This window comes from Podarcis tiliguerta (assembly GCF_965153285.1).
Source record: "Podarcis tiliguerta genome assembly, chromosome: 1".
NCBI classification, from domain to species: Eukaryota; Metazoa; Chordata; class Lepidosauria; order Squamata; family Lacertidae; genus Podarcis; species Podarcis tiliguerta.
Window position 1 is genome coordinate 120001920 of NC_139534.1, and position 18167 is coordinate 120020086.

At 44.4% G+C, this 18167-nt stretch overlaps 1 protein-coding gene across 4 annotated transcripts in view; it reads left to right on the forward strand.

Moving 5' to 3' along the window:
* Nucleotides 1-18167, forward strand: part of TRAF3 (TNF receptor associated factor 3) — an 89646-nt gene that overhangs the window by 25859 nt on the left and 45620 nt on the right. For 3 of the 4 annotated variants that reach the window (XM_083437053.1, XM_083437055.1, XM_083437054.1), the window contains one exon: nt 12444-12563. The gene's annotated coding sequence lies outside the window, so the exon portion shown is untranslated. Of the gene's footprint in view, nt 1-12443; nt 12564-17840; nt 17951-18167 lie in introns of those variants that run through there. The other variant, XM_083437056.1, reaches the window with a different exon arrangement.

Sequence of the window (18167 nt, forward strand, 5' to 3'; positions counted from 1 at the left end):
AGAAGAAGAGTTTGGATTTGATATCCTGCTTTATCACTACTCTAAGGAGTCTCAAAGCAGCTAGTCTTTCCCTTCCTCCCCCACAACAAACACTCTGTGAGGTGAGTGGGGCTGAGAGACTTCAGAGAAGTGTGACTAGCCCAAGGTCACCCAGCAGCCGTATGTGGAGGAGCGGGGAAGCGAACCCGGTTCCCCGGATTGCGAGTCTACCGCTCTTAACCACTACACCACACTAGCACTCAGGCTTCACTGAGCTGGTCGCTGGATTTGGAATAAGGTACCTTCCCATGTTTCCTATGGCAAAATGAACGTGTCAGTAATGGAAAAGCAGTGCGATGCAATTCAGAATTGGTGGTTCTGCTGTGTTCAGTGGAATCGTCTTAAAAATCGATTCAGCCCGGGCTGATCACAAAGTGGTTACCTCCACATTTAGCTGTGTTCCATATTTCATTAACACAGTGGTGGGTGTCGCTGCGTTCACAAAGCTGAACATTGTCATAACTACCCCTGTTTTAAAAGTATTGGCCAATACCAGATAATGGACCTTTTGCTTTGCGGCAACATGGAATACCGGGTCAAATTCTTTGTTTGCTGACGAATGTCTTATATAGCACTATTTTGTGCGAGAAACTTGTTAGAGTGAAAAGAAAGAAAGAAAATCTGCTTGGAGCTAAGTAGCGATAAAAATCTGGTTTTTCCTCTTCGCAAATTCTGCTTTGGTCATGTGAAATAGGTATTCCATGAACAATTCAGTGATGAAACACTTCCTGGAGCAGCAAAAAGAGGCTTGGAGGAAGGAATAGAGAGAGACCAGGCCATGGAGATTCCACCCTACTTTGGTAACCTCTGTCCTGACTCAATTTGCAATGCCTTGAAGGTAATCTGCTTAATTATATGGCTCCTGCAAAAGCAGTTTACTGTATACTTGTGTTCCTAAAGCTCTTTCCCATGCTGACTTGATTGTATACCCATCAAGGAAGACTGCAATGCAGTAATTGGTGTGAGCTAGTATTAGACAGTGAAAAGTGCAAGTCTATGGTAACATTTCTCTACTCCTCTGCTTGCCCCTTCCCACTTGCAAAGGAGGGGCAGGCAGATGTGCAGTTCATGAGTCAGAAAGGTAGCGCCTTGTGTTATGTGCAGGGGAATTTTTGAGGCTTGACTGTTAGGCAAGAAACTAGAAATAGGCTTTTTTTCTGTGGAGTTTTGCTACTGCATATCAGGGGCTGCACATGTGTATCTCTCTGGGTCTATTTCAGTGCACTGGACTTAAATTCAGCGTATGGGCCTTCGCCAGATTTTGTACCAGAACGGTTCTGTTAAACAGTAATGCTTTCTTTTCAGGCCATTTATTGGATTAAGGTAAGATTTGTTCTCTTAGCTGCAGATGATTCCAACTAATGCAAACCATTTTCACGCTACAGGTAGTTCTGCTCCTCTTGATTTGGGATTTGGGATATTATTGCTAGGAACTATAGCATGGGTAGGCAAACTAAGGCCCGGGGGCCGGATCCGGCCCAATCGCCTTCTAAATCTGGCCCACGGACAGTCCGGGAATCAGTGTGTTTTTACACGAGTAGAATGTGCCCTTTTATTTAAAATGCATCTCTGGGTTATTTGTGGGGCATAGGAACTCGTTCATTCCGCGCCCCCCCAATATAGTCCGGCCCCCCACAAGGTCTGAGGGACAGTGGACCGGCCCCTTGCTGAAAAAGTTTGCTGACCTCTGAACTATAGCTATAAAATGGAGGGATATAGCAACTGCAAATCCATATTTTACCTGTTGCTTGTTTTCTCCATCACTTACCTTTCAAACACGTTTCGCAACTTGAGTTGGTCAGAATTCTGAATTTAAACTGAATTGGCCACATGGATGTGAATGGTGCAAACGGAACTTAAAATACTTGGGTGCGGTTTATGTTAATTGTGCTAGGAAATGCAAAGCCATGACTTGCAAACCGTACCTTGGGAAGATTGTGTTTAGGCATATTAATAAAGATGTTTCCAATGCCTGGGATTTCTGCCTTTGATTTTTATTTTGTGTGCACTTTTGCATTATATTCAGGTGTCCCCCTCCCCCCACTTTCGCCGGGGTTATGCCCTGGGCTCCTGCGTGTGTAAGTGAAATCGCGTAAAGTGGGGAGCACCCTTCAAATGCCCTCCCTGGTGCTCTCTCACCAATCCCAAACAAAAACACCGTACAGTGGTTCCTCGCAAGACGAAAAGAATCCGTTCCGTGAGTCTCTTCTTCTTGCGGTTTTTTTCGTCTTGCGAAGCAAGCCCATTAGTGGATTAGCGCTATTAGCGGTTTAGCGGCTATTAGCGGCTATTAAAGGCTTAAGGGATTAGCGGATTAGCTGCTAAAAGGCTATTAGCGGCTTAGATCAGCTGATAAGAGGCTTAGATCAGCTGTTAAGCGGCTTAGCGATCAGCTGTTAAGCGGCTTAGCGAACAGCTGTTAAGTGGCTTAGGGGCTTGGGAAAAAGGGGGGGGGGACCCCAGGAATCGCAAGACATTTTTGTCTTGCGAAGCAAGCCCATAGCAAATTCGTTTTGCGAAGCACCTCCAAAACGGAAAACCCTTTCGTCTAGCGGGTTTTCCGTCTTGCGAGGCATTCGTCTTGCGGGGCACCACTGTATCTAAAATATCCACAGTTAGAATTGAAGCTCTGGGTCTAGCTGGAAGATGTGTGAGAAGCGGCTGCTGCGCAACCCCACACACCAGCTGATCGCCGGGGAGGCTGAGCAGCCTCAACAAAGTGCCACTGCATCTCTGATCTCTTTGGGGATCCCTCTGCCCTCATCAACACCCTCTTTGGGTTCCAGGGAGGTTCTCCTTGCAAGCCACAAGGACTCTCCCTCTCTCTCCCAGCATTTCCAAGTTTGAACTGAATTATTTATTCCTGGCACTGTGCATTTATATGGCCGTTCACACGTGCGTACGTGGGGGGGACGCTTGTACTTCATTGGATAGTATACAGCCTTGTGCTCAGGAAGAGGAAGGGGAAAAGTGAGTTTTACTGACTTGCCTTTCTCCTACAACCCTCCACCTCTGGTTCTGGAGGGTCCCCCAACTCTCTGGAGCTCATATTTTGGGTGGTGGTGCTGAGATCACTCTTTAATTTTGAGCCTAAATGGAGGCAATGTCAAAGTGTATCGAAGGAGGGTTCTCCATTGTGTTATCCTTCTCTGACTGCGACAGCTTCTGGTGGAGACTGTGCCTCTAGCAGGATTTGTACACTGGGCATCTTGAAATGTTTTCGAAAGCATAGCATGTTTTATTTATTTTGGATTTAGAAATCTGATTCCTCCCTCAAAAACCATTGGGGAATACAGCAACCTCTGTATGTCAGGGTTGGGGAATCTCCCCCCCCCCTTATTGAGGGCCACATTCTGTGTTGTCCACTGCCCTGGGATCTATGGGCATAGGGCGGTATACAAATTTAATTACCGTATTTTTTGCTCTATAAGACTCACTTTTTCCCTCCTAAAAAGTAAGGGGAAATGTGTGTGCGTCTTATGGAGTGAATGCAGGCTGCGCAGCTATCCCAGAACAGCAAGAGGGATCGCTGTTTTGCTGCACAGCGATCCCTCTTGCTGTTCTGGCTTCTGAGATTCAGAATATTCTTTTTCTTGTTTTCCTCCTCCAAAAACTAGGTGCGTCTTATGGTCTGGTACGTCTTATAGAGCGAAAAATACGGTAATAGTACAGTGGTACCTCGGGTTAGAGACACTTCAGGTTACAGACTCCGCTAACCCAGAAATAGTGCCTCGGGTTAAGAGCTTTACCACAGGAAGAGAACAGAAATCGCACTGCAGCGGGAGGCCCCATCAGCTAAAGTGGTACCTCAGGTTAAGAACAGTTTCAGGTTAAGAACGGACCTCCAGACCGAATTAAGTTCTTAACCCGAGGTACCACTGTAATAATAAATTGATTTAGGATAATCTGTTGGGGAGCAACTTACTACCACCCATTTATTTCTCTCTGCGTACCAGACACTTTTCTCTCCTTATCCCCTCACTGAGTGGGCTACCAAGGGACATCCAAGTCTCTCTTGCAGAAGTTTGCCCTCTGATTTCTTACCAAGGAGTTCCGCCTTCCTTCCATTGCACCAATTGCTCCGCCCTCTCCCACATCTTGTTCTCCTCTTGTCCCCCGTCTCTTCCTCTAGTCACCCACACGTACGCGAAATTAGGCCGAAGGCCACAGCTTGCCCACCCTTGCTCCATGACGGTATCAAGGAAATCCACACAGGAAGTATATTAATATAATTTATTTCACGACAGCTACACCTCCTTTGCCAATTAACTTGTCTTTTAGCACTGTCTCATTTAGTAATTACGGAAACGTTAAGAGAAATTGCTGATTTGTATGGGTGAAATAGCCCCGCAGATTTTCTGCGAGATTCAGCCTGTTAACGTTTTACCGAGGGAATAATTGCTTCACTCACGTTTCTTAAGATTTGAAGAGCAGGTTCAGGGAAAGGAGGAGGTGGTTACCTGATAATGTTGGATCATTAGGCAATGGGGGTTGAAGCTGGATTACTTCTCAAGCAATGGAACTGGGGCTAACCAGTTTTGGATCTCCAACCCAGCCTCCTTGCTTATTCGCCTATACAAAAAAATTAATCTTGGTTATTTGAAGAAATCCTGATTACCACCAGCTAAAATAGACGTAGCTGCTGAGGCAGTGCATTTATTACCATCTATTTCCATAGCCTCTGCTATGCTGTAATGACTTGCAGGATAAAAAATGGCGGGTGTCCTCTGGGTACCTTTTGATCTGGCAGCTTCCCAGTTAGAAGCTGCTACTTATATGCATCCCAAATATCTTTAGCGTCCTTGTACAGCTTCTTGTAATACCACCAGACAAATCGCTGTCAGTAGAAATCCCTGTGGACCCTCCACTGATGCTAACTATATTGCAAGAGCAGCTTACGTAGGGCTTCATGTCTTAATTTCTTTCTTTTTCTTTTTCTTTTTTTTAAAACTTATTTAATGCCAAACGGCTATTAATGCATTTTATTTTAAAGTTCCTTGGCTTCAAAAACCAGTTGGCAACTGATTCCATTATCCCATTAGTGTTTGCCAACAGTGACTTCTGGATCTGAAGATGGCAAAGGATTTCTATAAATAAAACTTAAGTTTTCTGACTTCGTGACATGGTCAGAGCAATCCGACCTTCCTGAGCAGGGGAGATTTGTTGTGGGGCCACTGTCCTGTCTAGAGCCTTGTTCCCTGGCACAGCTTGTGTAGGTTGGGTTTTCTTGAAATATCCTACCTGTCCACTCCTTGCTGTTCTTCACATGAACTACTAGCAGCCTTGTACCTGGCATTGCTCGGGAATTCTGAGGCACCGAAAAACCAGTGTAGTTTTGAAAAGTCTGCCATCTTGGTTCAAAATGGTGCCCAGTGATGTTCATAAATGAAAACCTGTTCCTTGATCACAGGAACAGTTCTGCAAAATTTGGGTACATCTTAAAAGGTGACTAATACATAGCCAGCAGCCAAAAGACTTCACGAAATCTGCTATTTCTCTTTTTTTTTTTTGGATGTGTGAAGAGGTACCATTGGGAAAACTGAGAGGTATGAGGTAATAGATCATATCCTTCCATCTGGCAGAGAGCCTCTAAAAGGTCACCCCCCCCCCCACTACATAGAGGAACGTGGTGTTCTCCTTCTTAAAGGAGCCATAGCTGCCTTGGTGCCATCAGGAGCAAATAATTTTAATAATTCAATTTGTAGTCCACTGTTCATTGATACACAACCCTACAGTGGCTTGCATCATGGAACCTACACAAAGGATTACAACCACAAAGAGCATTGCAATGTAAAAGTTAAAACATCAGATTTTGTAAACACTGTGAGTAATACTACAGGCGGTTTATTGGTTTACAGCTGGCTGCATTGCATTAACCCCCTGCAAAGACTTGAGCTCTTTGCTTACATTCCAGTGTCAGCTAACGCTGTTGCAACCCGTATCTTTGAGGGGAGGGCATTCCATAGCTGGGGTGCTGCTGCTCTGCAGCTTCACCTCAAATCTATTCTCATGTCTAGCAACCAACTCGCTTCATGTTAAGAAGAGGTGCAGAAAGCGCCATACTTGATTGTTTGGAAGGGATGGAAATTGAGAGCCAAGAGTGAGCAGGGACTTACAGAGAGGAGCAATAGCCGGGACAACTCCTTCATACGAAATTCCCTTTTTGATTAATATTTTGCTAGTTGATAAGTGTGAAATATACTGTGAAATGCAGATTTCAAGATAGATAGATTAATTAATTCAACTATTTAATTCATTCAGAGGTGCAAATTAGGGCTCTTTCCCCCACCCCACCCCTACGATAACGTGCTATGTGAAACTCTTCCCTTTTATAATAACCTCCATGTGAGTTTGAAATAAAGAATCATGTCATGTATAGAAAGACAGTTTTTGAAGTTATGGCAGAAAAGCTGGTATTAGAGCAGTCTTCCAAGGTGCCTTTCAGATGCTTTGGCCATGGTGAGTGGAGCTGATGAGAGCTGTGGTTCTTGAGGGCACATGTTTGGAGAACGCTGTAATAGAGGACAATCTTCTCTTGTATCTGCCTTTAAAAGGCTTCTACATTTGTCACTCTGTGTCCCTAGACAAGACGTTCTTCTTTTCTGGAACAGGGGTTTTGCAAATTTCATAAGGTCAATTAGATTTGTTCCTTGACATTTAAATTATTTTCTGTAATGGATGGGTTTGTTCTACAATACATGGCCCTTGTTGATCCCCGCGACACATAGGTTTATGTGTGCTACAATGCAAAGGTGTTCTAAATTCAGACTGACAACCCTTACAGCACAATCCTGTACAGCTCTACTCAGTAGTAAGTCCCATTGAGTTCATTGGTAAGACTGAAATGTTCCACTTTACTTCTGAACTAACCACAGTTGCCTGTGGTGTCTGAGCTCTGGGAACCATCATTTGTTTAAACTATGTTTATTGAAAAGTCAGTAAAAAGAAGAGGAGGAGGAGTTTGGATTTGATATCCCACTTTATCACTACCCGAAGGAGTCTCAAAGCGGCTAACATTCTCCTTTCCCTTCCTCCCCCACAACAAACACTCTGTGAGGTGAGTGAGGCTGAGAGACTTCAGAGAAGTGTGACTAGCCCAAGGTCACCCAGCAGCTGCATGTGGAGGAGCAGAGACGCGAACCCGGTTCACCAGATTACGAGTCTACCGCTCTTAACCACTACACCACACTGGCGTAAAAAGGGATTTAGATCTTGCCTTGTTCTCACTAAACCCTAGTTTAAACAAACCACAGTTCACAGAGTTTGGAAGTCGGGGAACCACCATTTGTTCAAACTTTGTTTACTGCGTAGTCAGTAAAAATTGCATTTAGATCTTGCCTTGTTCTCACCAAACCCTAGTTTAAACAAACCACAGTTCACAGAGCTTGGAGGTCACCGGGAACTGTGGTCTGTTTGAAACTGAAAATAGAAACTTTCAATCTCTCTGATTCATGAAAAAGGAGAGTGGAGCACACAAGCTGTAGGTTCTGGCCACCTCACCTCCGCAAGGATATTGTAGAGCTGGAAAAGGTTTAGAAAAGTGCCATCAAGAATAATCAAGAGGATGAAGAAAGGTTGCAGCATTTGGGACTATTTAGTTTAAAGAAAAGGCAAGTAAGAAGCAACATGATAGGAGTTTATAAAAACTTATAATGACATGAAGAAAATTTAATAGAGAAAGGTTTTTCTCATAGCAGTAGAACTTGTGGACATCCAATGAAGCTGAACATCAGAAGATTAAGGGGAGTTGAAAGAAAGTACCTCCTCATAGTCATAGTCCTACTATGGAATGTGCTCCCCAGGAGACGGTGATGGCCACCAACTTGGGATGACATTAAAAGAGGATTGGACAAATTGATGGAGGAGGAGTGGGCTATCAGTGGTTATACTCTACCACCCCAGTTGGAGGCAACAGTGCTTCTGAACACCCGTTGCTGGAAACCACAGGAGGGGAGAATTCTCTTGTGCTCATGTTCTGCTCGCTTGTTTCCTGCAGGCATCTGGTTGACCACTTTGAGAACAGGGTGTTAGACTAGATGGGCCATTGGCCTGATCCAGCAGGCTGTTCTTACGTTTCTGCAGAAGCATTCGTAGAGCAACAATACTTCTCAGTTGGGCTTCATAGAATTATAGTGTTGGAAGGTGCCCAAGGGTCATCTTGTCCAACCCCCTGCAATGCACAAATCTCAGCTAAAGCATCCATGATAAATGACCACCCAGCCTCTGCTTTAAAACCTCCAGGGAAGGAGAGTCCACTGCATCTCATGGGCAGTCTGTTCCGCTTCCGAACTGCTCTTACTGCCTGTAATTTCCCCCCAAATGCTTCGTGGGAATCTTCTTTCTTGTAACGAAGCCATTGCCTCAAGTCCTACCCTCAAGAGCAGGAGAAAACAAGCCTGCTCCATCTTCCATAAAGTTATTTGAAGATGGCCATCATATCTCTTCTCAGTCACCTCCTCTCCAGGCTAAACATACCCTTCAACCATTCCTCATAAGGCTTAGTTTCCAGACCCTTGGTCATCTTGGTTACCTTCCTCTGCACACGTTCCTGGGTATAACAACAACAACAACAACAACAACAATAAATACCTCGCCCATCTGGCTGGGTTTCACCAGCCACTCTGGGTGGCTCCAGTGTGGTGTAGTGGTTAAGAGCGGTAGTCTCGTAATCTGGGGAACCGGGTTCGCGTCTCCGCTCCTCCACATGCAGCTGCTGGGTGACCTTGGGCCAGTCACACTTCCTTGAAGTCTCTCAGCCTCACTCACCTCACAGAGTGTTTGTTGTGGATTGTTTAATATTCTTCCAACAGAATATTAAAATACAATAGTCTATTAAACATTAAAAGCTTCCCTAAACAGGGCTGCCTTCAGATGTCTTCTAAAAGTCTGGTAGTTGTTTATCTCTTTGACATCTGGTGGGAGGGCGTTCCACAGGGCGGGTGCCACTACCGAGAAGCCCCTCTGCCTGGTTCCCTGCAGCTTGGCTTCTCACAATGAGGGAACTGCCAGAAGGCCCTTGGCGCTGGACCTCAGTGTCCGGGCAGAACGATGGGGGCGGATACGCTCCTTCGGGTAGAAATATCAGTTGATGTATATGCTCCCTAAACCTAATGCAGGAAATATGCAGTGAATGGGAATGTAGTTTTCTATTCAGCAGCAAAGCAGCTAATCATATATTCCTGCATTGCAGGGGATTGGACTAGATGACCCTTCTATGATTCTGTCTGGTGAATCAATCACCAGGCCCTCTTACTGCTTCTAGGCCACATTTAGGAAAACTATGGCAAAGGCGTTCCAGGTCTAAGTTAAGTGAAATAAATACCTCTTCTTGTCAGAGCAAGTTGAAATAAACGTGTGCTATCTCTACTGTGCTGCTGTCACTGATATATATACAGTGGTGCCCCACAAAACGAATGCCTCGCAAGACGGAAAACCCGCAAGATGAAAGGGTTTTCCGTTTTCAAAGGTGCTTTGAAGGACGAATTTCTCTATGGGCTTGCTTCGCAAGACGAAAATGTCTTGCGATTCTTGAGGTTTTTTTCCGCTCCCCAACCCCTTTTTCTAAAGCGCTAAGCTGCTAATAGCCTTTTAGCAGCTAATCCGCTAATCCCTTAAGCCTTTAATAGCCGTTAATAGCCCTTAAACTGCTAATAGCACGAATAGCGCTAATCCGCTAATGGGCTTGCTTCGCGAGACGAAAAAACCGCAAGACGAAAAGACTCGCGGAACGGATTCTTTTCGTCTTGCGAGGCACCACTGTATATTTTTTAAACTACACTTTTCAGTAGTAGTACTGCAAGTTTAGTCTAAACCAGCGGAAGGGATCAAGGTTCTCTTTGAAACATTTCAGATGTTTTGCTCGCTAGAACGTACTCTTTTCAGTCGAAAAGCTTTGTTCTTTGCAGCCAAAATATTGAAAGGCATCTTGCTGGGAAGGGTGGGTGGAAAGATTACTGCATCCCTTGGAATGAACTATAACCTAAAATGTTGAAGGCAAGGATGTCAAGCTGGGCAATTTATACTTACTAGAAAGTCACCACTGAACCTGCAGCACTAGAGAAACGTGTTGCAGGACTAAGTACAAGGAGGCAGCCCAGTTTTTCCCTGTAACACGATTTAAGTGTCTTTCAGAAGTGGCCATTAAACACACACAGAAACCTACAGTATTGTTTTGCTCTTGGCACTGTCTGCTAGAAAAAATGCATTTTTTTGTTGTTGGAAGTATCCTCCAAAGGTCATTTAGAATCCCTGGTGCAAAGCCTATGCTATTAAGTCATTTCTGTTGGGGTTTCTGCAGGAAATGCCACTTGGCTAGGGTTTTGGGGAGTGCTCACTGCTGCTATCTAACCTGCCCTACCCATCTCTTCTCTGCCCCAAAGATAGTTTTCTGGGACCTCGTAGCAGGAAGAGATGGGAAAGTGGAGAGTGGTTTGTTCGCGCCCTCCGAGCTGTTTTGAAAGCATTCGAACAAGACTTGTTGAGAAAGCTTAGGCTTTTAAGCCTGCATTTCAGTTGAAAGCTGGCAAAGGCTTGATCCTTACCCGGGCAAGCAGAGGTGTGTTCATGCACCCGCAAACATAACAATGTCCTTTCGATTAGGCTTGCAACATTGCATGCTAGCCAGGGCCAGATTTAGGTTTGATGAGGCCCTAAGCCACTGAAGGTAATGGGGCCCTTTATATGTCCAACTGTCCTTTGTCAACAACAAATTGCTGCTGTTTTTTGTGTTGAATATATACTATATGGTAATTTATGGACCTAATAGGTATCTAAAGCTCTTTGCACATGCAGAATGTAGGCACCCTATGTATAGAAAAGAGCAAAGCAGTGATATTTTAGGGAGCAGGCTAGCAGGCGGGGGCCATGACTTATATCATAGGAGCATACACAACACAAAACACTGTTGCTGTATGTAGGTTTTATTTTATTTGTTTTTTATCTTATATTTTGGAAATGTACATCCAGGTTTTCCCCCCTTTAAGTTTTTTGGGTCCGCCCAAGAGAGTGGGGCCCTAGGTTATAACCAGTGTGGTGTAGTGGTTAAGAGCGGTAGTCTCGTAATCTGGGGAACCGGGTTCGCGTCCCCTCTCCTCCACATGCAGCTGCTGGGTGACCTTGGGCTAATCACACTTCTCTAAAGTCTCTCAGTCCCACTCACCTCACAGAGTGTTTGTTGTGGGGGAGGAAGGGAAAGGAGATTGTTAGCCGCTTTGAGATTCCTTCAGGTAGTAATAAAGCGGGATATCAAATCCAAACTCTTCTTCTTCTTCTCTTGGTTACTCATTTTTCCACATTTCCACATCAGTTGGTGACTTATTTTTTTAAGTTCATGAAAGGAGAATGTTAGCCGCTTTGAGACTCCTTCGGGTAGTGATAAAGCGGGATATCAAATCCAAACTCTTCTTCTTCTTCTTCTTCTTCTTCTTCTTCTTCTTGTTTAGTTTATATGTAAATCTGGTACTGATGCTATCCCGATTTACTCACATACATTAGAGTGGAGCACGGAAGATGCATTTCTTGTGACAATTCAAATTCTTCCCCCTTGCAGAAAAGCAATTCTGACAGAACGTGGGGGGAAAAGAGAGGTGAGATTGTGAATATGTTATTCACAAGTGAGACCTTTTGAACTTTTAGTTCTTCCTGCGTAAGGTGTAGCTGCTTCTTCTGTTTTATAACTAGGAGGCGTCGATTTTGCCGTTGTGTTTCAGGATGCCCGGGCATGTCTTCGTCATGGGGCTCCACGAAGGATAATGTGAGCCAGATATGCAAAGCTGCAATGCTACATGATTCATTGGTCCTGTGACCTGCTTTCCTAAATGACATTCATAAAGCATACACCTAAACCTATCAGTCTTGATCTAGATCTGTAACTGTGCTGGAAGTAGCACTGCTTGGGATCAATAAAAATCTGTTCTCATGCTTGCCAAGTACAAAGTACGCTTGGGCATCTGATTGAAAAGTATCAGGGTTTTGTTTTGTTTTTGCAAGACATTGTCCTTTTATGTTCTGCTTAGTTATGCTAGGATGTTTGCCATCAATAAATCTATGCAGTGGCATTGTGTGGGGAGGGCCAGAGGGTTGGTGGCCCCAGGCGCATTTGTTAGGGGGCACATTTTGCTCCTTGCCGCCCTGACTGCCCTGTAAAGCTCTGGGGAAATTGCTTGCAAAAACACGTGCCTTAGTTAAAAATGTGTATGCAGTTTTCATGGGGATTTTAAAAAATAAAATGCTGATTGCTATGGAAATGTGGGAAACTGGATTTTTAAGCTTGGAAAAAAGAGAAATTAAGAGAACCAAATTTCACAAGGTCTTTCTATCCCTACTTTCCAGAGCTTTTTTGTGATTTTAAATTCAATCTCAATTTTGCATGTGGACTTAAATTGAGTTTTCTTCTGTCTCTTAAGTTACAGGAGTCAACATTTGACGGTATCAACTGGGAAACGGATTCACAGTTCATTTTTTGTTGCCTTTTCTTCTCTGTTCGAACGTAGATGTCCTTGCCCCTTTCGTCTGCCATTATACAGGTAAGCTGTTGGGCTCCTTTTTGGGAGAAATGGTGGTATACAAATTTAATGAATAAATTTTGTGTAGGGAAACAAGAATATTGGTATAGCGGCATACTGTTGTCGTTTAGTCGTGTCCGACTCTTCGTGACCCTATGGAGAGCACGCCAGGCACTCCTGTCTTCCACTGCCTCCTGCAGTTTGGTCAAACTCATGCTGGTAGCTTCGAGAACACTGTCCAACCATCTCGTCCTCTGTCGTCCCCTTCTCCTTGTGCCCTCCATCTTTCCCAACATCAGGGTCTTTTCCAGGGAGTCTTTTCTTCTCATGAGGTGGACAAAGTATTGGAGCCTCAGCTTCACAATCTGTCCTTCCAGTGAGCATTCAGGGCTGATTTCCTGAAGAATGGAGAGGTTTGATCTTCTTGCAGTCCATGGGACTCTCAAGAGTCTCCTCCAGCACCACAATTCAAAAGCATCAATTCTTCGGCGATCAGCCTTGTTTATGGTCCAGCTTTCACTTCCATACATCACTACTGGGAAAACCATAGCTTTAACTATACGGACCAATATGAGTGTAAATTTTTCATTTTCTGGATTAATTTTTTTGTAAGTGTAGTGTTCAAATTATACTGAATTGTTTATTCATATTTTTAGTTGGTTCCGAATTTTGTGGACAATCTCACCCTTTTCCCATCGCAGCCAATAATCCAGGGTGGCACCTGGGTGAAGTTCTCTTCCTCCTGGGCACCTTGAATTACTTTTCTGCCTCCTGTCAAAGTCTTTAGTATGTCAGCACTACTTCCTGCTGAGATATAGCTTACTGGTGCATTTTTTCTGGCTGTTTTCTGGAAATCGATAGCCAATATATGCTGTTTCATAAAATGGAACCCTGAGGAGCCGTGTCTTGAGTTGATAGGAAACATGATGTGCCAGCTGACAATCAAGCTGCCTAAAGCTTACAGAAAGCCCTCGTAGGCTGCTCTTTCTGAATTTGGTTCTGAGCCTCTGTGAATAGGCACTTATAAAAAAATATAGCAGCAAAAAACTCTTGCAAATAGCAGTGTTTTACCACTTTCCTTTTTGTATCAAGTTGTTCAGTTCCATATGACAAAATACTGCTATTTGGGAGGTTTTTTGGGGGGGAGGGGGGTCTGTGCTATTTTCCTGTTTCTTCTTTTGATTGCTGCGTGTCTATTAAACATTGAATGGCTGTCTTCTTTCTGCCCCTGACACCCTGCGCTCTCTGTAATTCTCCTCAAATTGTAAAACCATTTCTCCATCGCCTTCTCTAGTCACCTTCTCTTCCCCAATTTATGCTTTATTCAGGAGTGGAGAAACTTGTTAAGCCCACGCTTATTTCTCTTGGTGATCTCATCTGCTCAGGTGAATTCTTAACAACCTCTTCTGATGAGTCCCTAAATCAGCCGCTGACCTGCCCACCTCTTCTCAGGGCCAAACCATACATGATGCACAGTTCCTGATCTCTTTCCTTCTGATCTCAATTTCCTTTATTTTATTTTTAAAATGAAAGGCAAGCTTGAAGGATTGCAGTTGGGAGTGGAAAATGGGAAGGCGAGGGACAGCTTTTGCCCCATCTACCGTTCTTCTTGAAATTTTGGGTATTTTATTTTTTTAAAAGACAAGTAGATGTTGCAAAACCAAGGGGGGGCAGCAGTAGTGAGGAGTACTAGAGGAAACTGAATATATATGCTTTATCCAGTTTTCACGGAAATTCTTACTTTGGGTGTGGCTTTGCAAAACGCTCTTGTAAAAGAGCTTCATGTCTGCTAATATCCTGCTATATATGGGAAAGGTCATCGAGACGGCAGATTATGAAGCAGCTTCATTTAAGCACAGCTATTTAAGCCTGAGAGGTCTGGAGGGCAGCAACATGAGAATGGGCCTTTTCTGCAGTTGTTGTTGTTGTTTAGTTGTTTAGTCGTGTCCGACTCTTCGTGACCCCATGGACCAGAGCACGCCAGGCACTCCTGTCTTCCACTGCCTCCCGCAGTTTGGTCAAACTCATGGTGGTAGCTTCGAGAACACCATCCAACCATCTCGTCCTCTGTCGTCCCCTTCTCCTTGTGGCCTCCATCTTTCCCAACATCAGGGTCTTTTCCAGGGAGTCTTCTCTTCTCATGAGGCGGCCAAAGTATTGGAGCCTCAGCTTCAGGATCTGTCCTTCTATGCAGTGGCTCCCCATTTGTGGAATGCTCTCCCCAGGAAGGCATACCTGGCACCTTCATTATACTTTAGGCGCCTGGCAAAAACTTTCCTCTTGAACCAGGCCTCTGGTTGATTGACATCTGGTGCCCTTTGAAAATGTGCTGAGGATGGAGGAATTACAGTGGTAGCTCTGGTTGCGAACGGGATCCATTCCGGAGGCCCGTTCACAACATGAAAAGAGCGCAACCCGCAGCGGTGCATCTGCGCAAGCGCGGGTTGCAATTTGGCACTTCTGCGCATGCGCGCGACGTCATTTTGTGCGCATGCATGAGCGGCGGAGCCCGGAAATAACCCTTTCTGGTACTTCTGGGTCACCACAGGACGTAACCTGAAAGAACGTAACATGAAGCAAATGTAACATGAGGTATGACTGTATTGGGTTGTTCTTGTTTTTATTTTTTATCGTGTATTCTATGCTTCTATATTGCGGTTTTATGCTGTGAGCCGCCCTGAGACCTGCGTGTATCGGGCGGTATACAAATTTAATAAATAATAATACTCCTTTCTTCCATAAAAAGGGACTAGAAATAAATAATTTTATTTTCTTTGAAATGTAAGTTAACACTACCTGTTAACTTGTAAGAGAGGAGTGCAGTAACTTTGGCCTGCTGGCCAGGCCTGGCCTGCCCTGCCCTGCCCATTTGGCCCACCAGGTAGACATGGCCACCTGCCTTACACCTGATGCTCTATGTGATGTCAGGTGTGGAACAGGTAAAATCATAGCTGGGCCAGAAAGTCGGCACGCCCCTTTGCAAGGCTCCTTGAAGAGCCTTGCTGATTGTCAGAGCTTTAAGAGAGACCTGCGCAGCCAAAGCCGTCCAAATCAGCTGGGATAAACTGCTCTAATCCTCTGGAAACTCCCTAGCATAGTGGGGGGGGGGGCTGGAAGAAGCGACTTGCATTCATGGTGCTTCCTTCAGAGCTTTGAATACAAACTGCAACCTTTGGAAAGAAAAGGAAAACAGCATCTTTTTCTTTCTTCCCAGAGGAAGGAGTTTGTATTCCAGGCACTGGAGGAAGTCCATTAAATACAAACCGCTTTCTCAGCAGAGGAGAAAATATTCCTTTTTCAATAAGCTTTTCCCTGTCTCTAATGACTTCCAAGTTGTGATCAGCCAGCGGGCAATTGCAGGGAGCATCTCGGAAGGAGGTTGCTGTAACCCCCCCTCCTCTGAACTTTTGACAGGTGTCAGTCGGGATTGTCAGAGTTGGAGTTTGAGGAAATAAGGATCCGGCCCTGTGATCGGATCTGTTTCTGCGCCCTAGCTCTAAGGCAACATATGACTATTAATCAGATTCAACTCAAATGAGAAATTGTCTGGGGGGTGCACTTGTGTTAAAATGTTAAAATGAAATTGCCCCGCCATAAAACAGGTACCGCCGAATCGGGAGCCTCAGAGGCAAAGAGTGACATAAGCTGAACGTGCGGCGGATCACAGGTGCCTTCTCAGTGACCAGCGCTTGGGTTTTCTCCAGTTTCCTGCAGAAATACCCACACTTCAAACGCCACATGAATTCTGCGTGAGATTCTGCATGTGGCAGATGCAGTATTTGATCCAAGCACTGTGTGACAACCCAATTTCATTTGCTTTTAATTCTCTAGCAGAGTAGTCCTGATTTAAACACATTCGATGAAAAAAATTAATCTGAAACAAGGTTAGCTATTGAAAGGCAACCCAAGCAAAGCATGGGAAGCTTGTGTATGAATGGGATATTGATGAATTCTTATATTACCAGAAATGGGTTTGGGTGTATATTGACTGTACAAGCATTTGCAAAATGTGGCGCTGCGGTCTAAACCACAGAGCCTAGGGCTTGCTGATCGGAAGGTTGGCGGTTCGAATCCCCGTGATGGGGTGAGCTCCCGTTGCTCGGTCCCTGCTCCTGCCAACCTAGCAGTTCGAAAGCACGTCAAAGTGCAAGTAGATAAATAGGTACCACTCCGGCGGGAAGGTAAACGGCATTTCCGTGCGCTGCTCTGGTTTCGCCAGAAGCGGCATAGTTATGCTGGCCACATGACCCGGAAAAACTGTCTGCGGACAAACGCCGGATCCCTTGGCCAGTAAAGCGAGATGAGCGCCGTAACCCCAGAGTCTTTTGCAACTGGACTTAACTGTCAGGGGTCCTTTACCTTTACCTTTACCTTTAAGAATGAGAGAGGAGGGGATTTGAAGAGAGTATATCTGGATAGATAGTGAGTACTTCCATTTGGTGTAGAAAACCTGCCCCTCTAAAGAAGAGTTTGCTGTTTGTTCCCATAATCTATCAGCTCTATTTATTTATTTTGCATAGTTTCTATCCTGCCTATCTGTTCAAAGTTCCCATAACATTTTACATTCTGTGAAGTCTCCGTAATTTCTTTAAAAACCACAAATACTGATTTTTAATATATTTAAAAAAAATTAAAATACACAAAATTAATAACAATACTATTTTAAAATTTTCTTTAAAAAGTTCTCTTCCCTCTTCTTTTTCCTTTGAGTTTGCAAACGAATTAAAAAGAAGCAATAATATTAATTTTTTAAAAATTAAAAAACGATAAAAAAAATAAGTAGCTATTCAAGTCAGCAGCAGCAGCCTCTTTGGTAAGCAGTTAACATAGCCAAAACCCTGATTAAAATAAGTAAGCAACCATTAAATGTCTTGGGAAACAAAATGGCCGTGCACCCTCAGATTTGGCACGAGGGGAAGGGAATTCTATAACGGCTTTTAATATAAGCTTTGATTTTTTGCAGTGTGTAACTGTTTGCTACTGTTCATTGCTTAACACCAAGGACACGCTAAGTTATGTCTAGGGACCAGCGTCAAGAGTGGCTCACAATAATTTAAACAGAGGGAATAGAAATGGCTCCAAGAAGGTTGTAGCCATTGAGGTGCAATGGAGATGTACGTTGGTTCTTTTACCCTTCTCGGCTCGAAATGTGATTTTTCTTCGCCCTCCGGGAATGCTTAGTAGGCTGGAGTCAGGAGGGAAGGCATTCTGGTGACAGCGCAGACTGTTGGGAAGGCTGCGATGGCAGGAAATTTAATTTATGCCCTCTAGCTGTCAGTTGTAAGAAGATCTTGTTATATCGCCTCTGAGGAACTGGCCGGCCTTGATCTAAGAGCAAGGCATTCTGAGTTGACTGAAGTGTGGAACTGGGACAGAAGGGGAAGGCCAGGGAGAGAGATAAACAAGAGGTAACCAGGTCAGATGTTTCTGCAGTAGTATGTTGACAGCTACTGTATTTCAGTCCCCTAACACCGTATTCTCGGACAGAATGTGCTGGGCTAGAGGCAATGGAGGCTACAGAGTAGATAGCCTACTGCTTCTATTGTTCTTCGCTGTCTTCGTAACAACCCATACTCTTTGGAGCTGTGAATGAGCTTAAGGAGAATATTGGCTACTCCTTGTGGT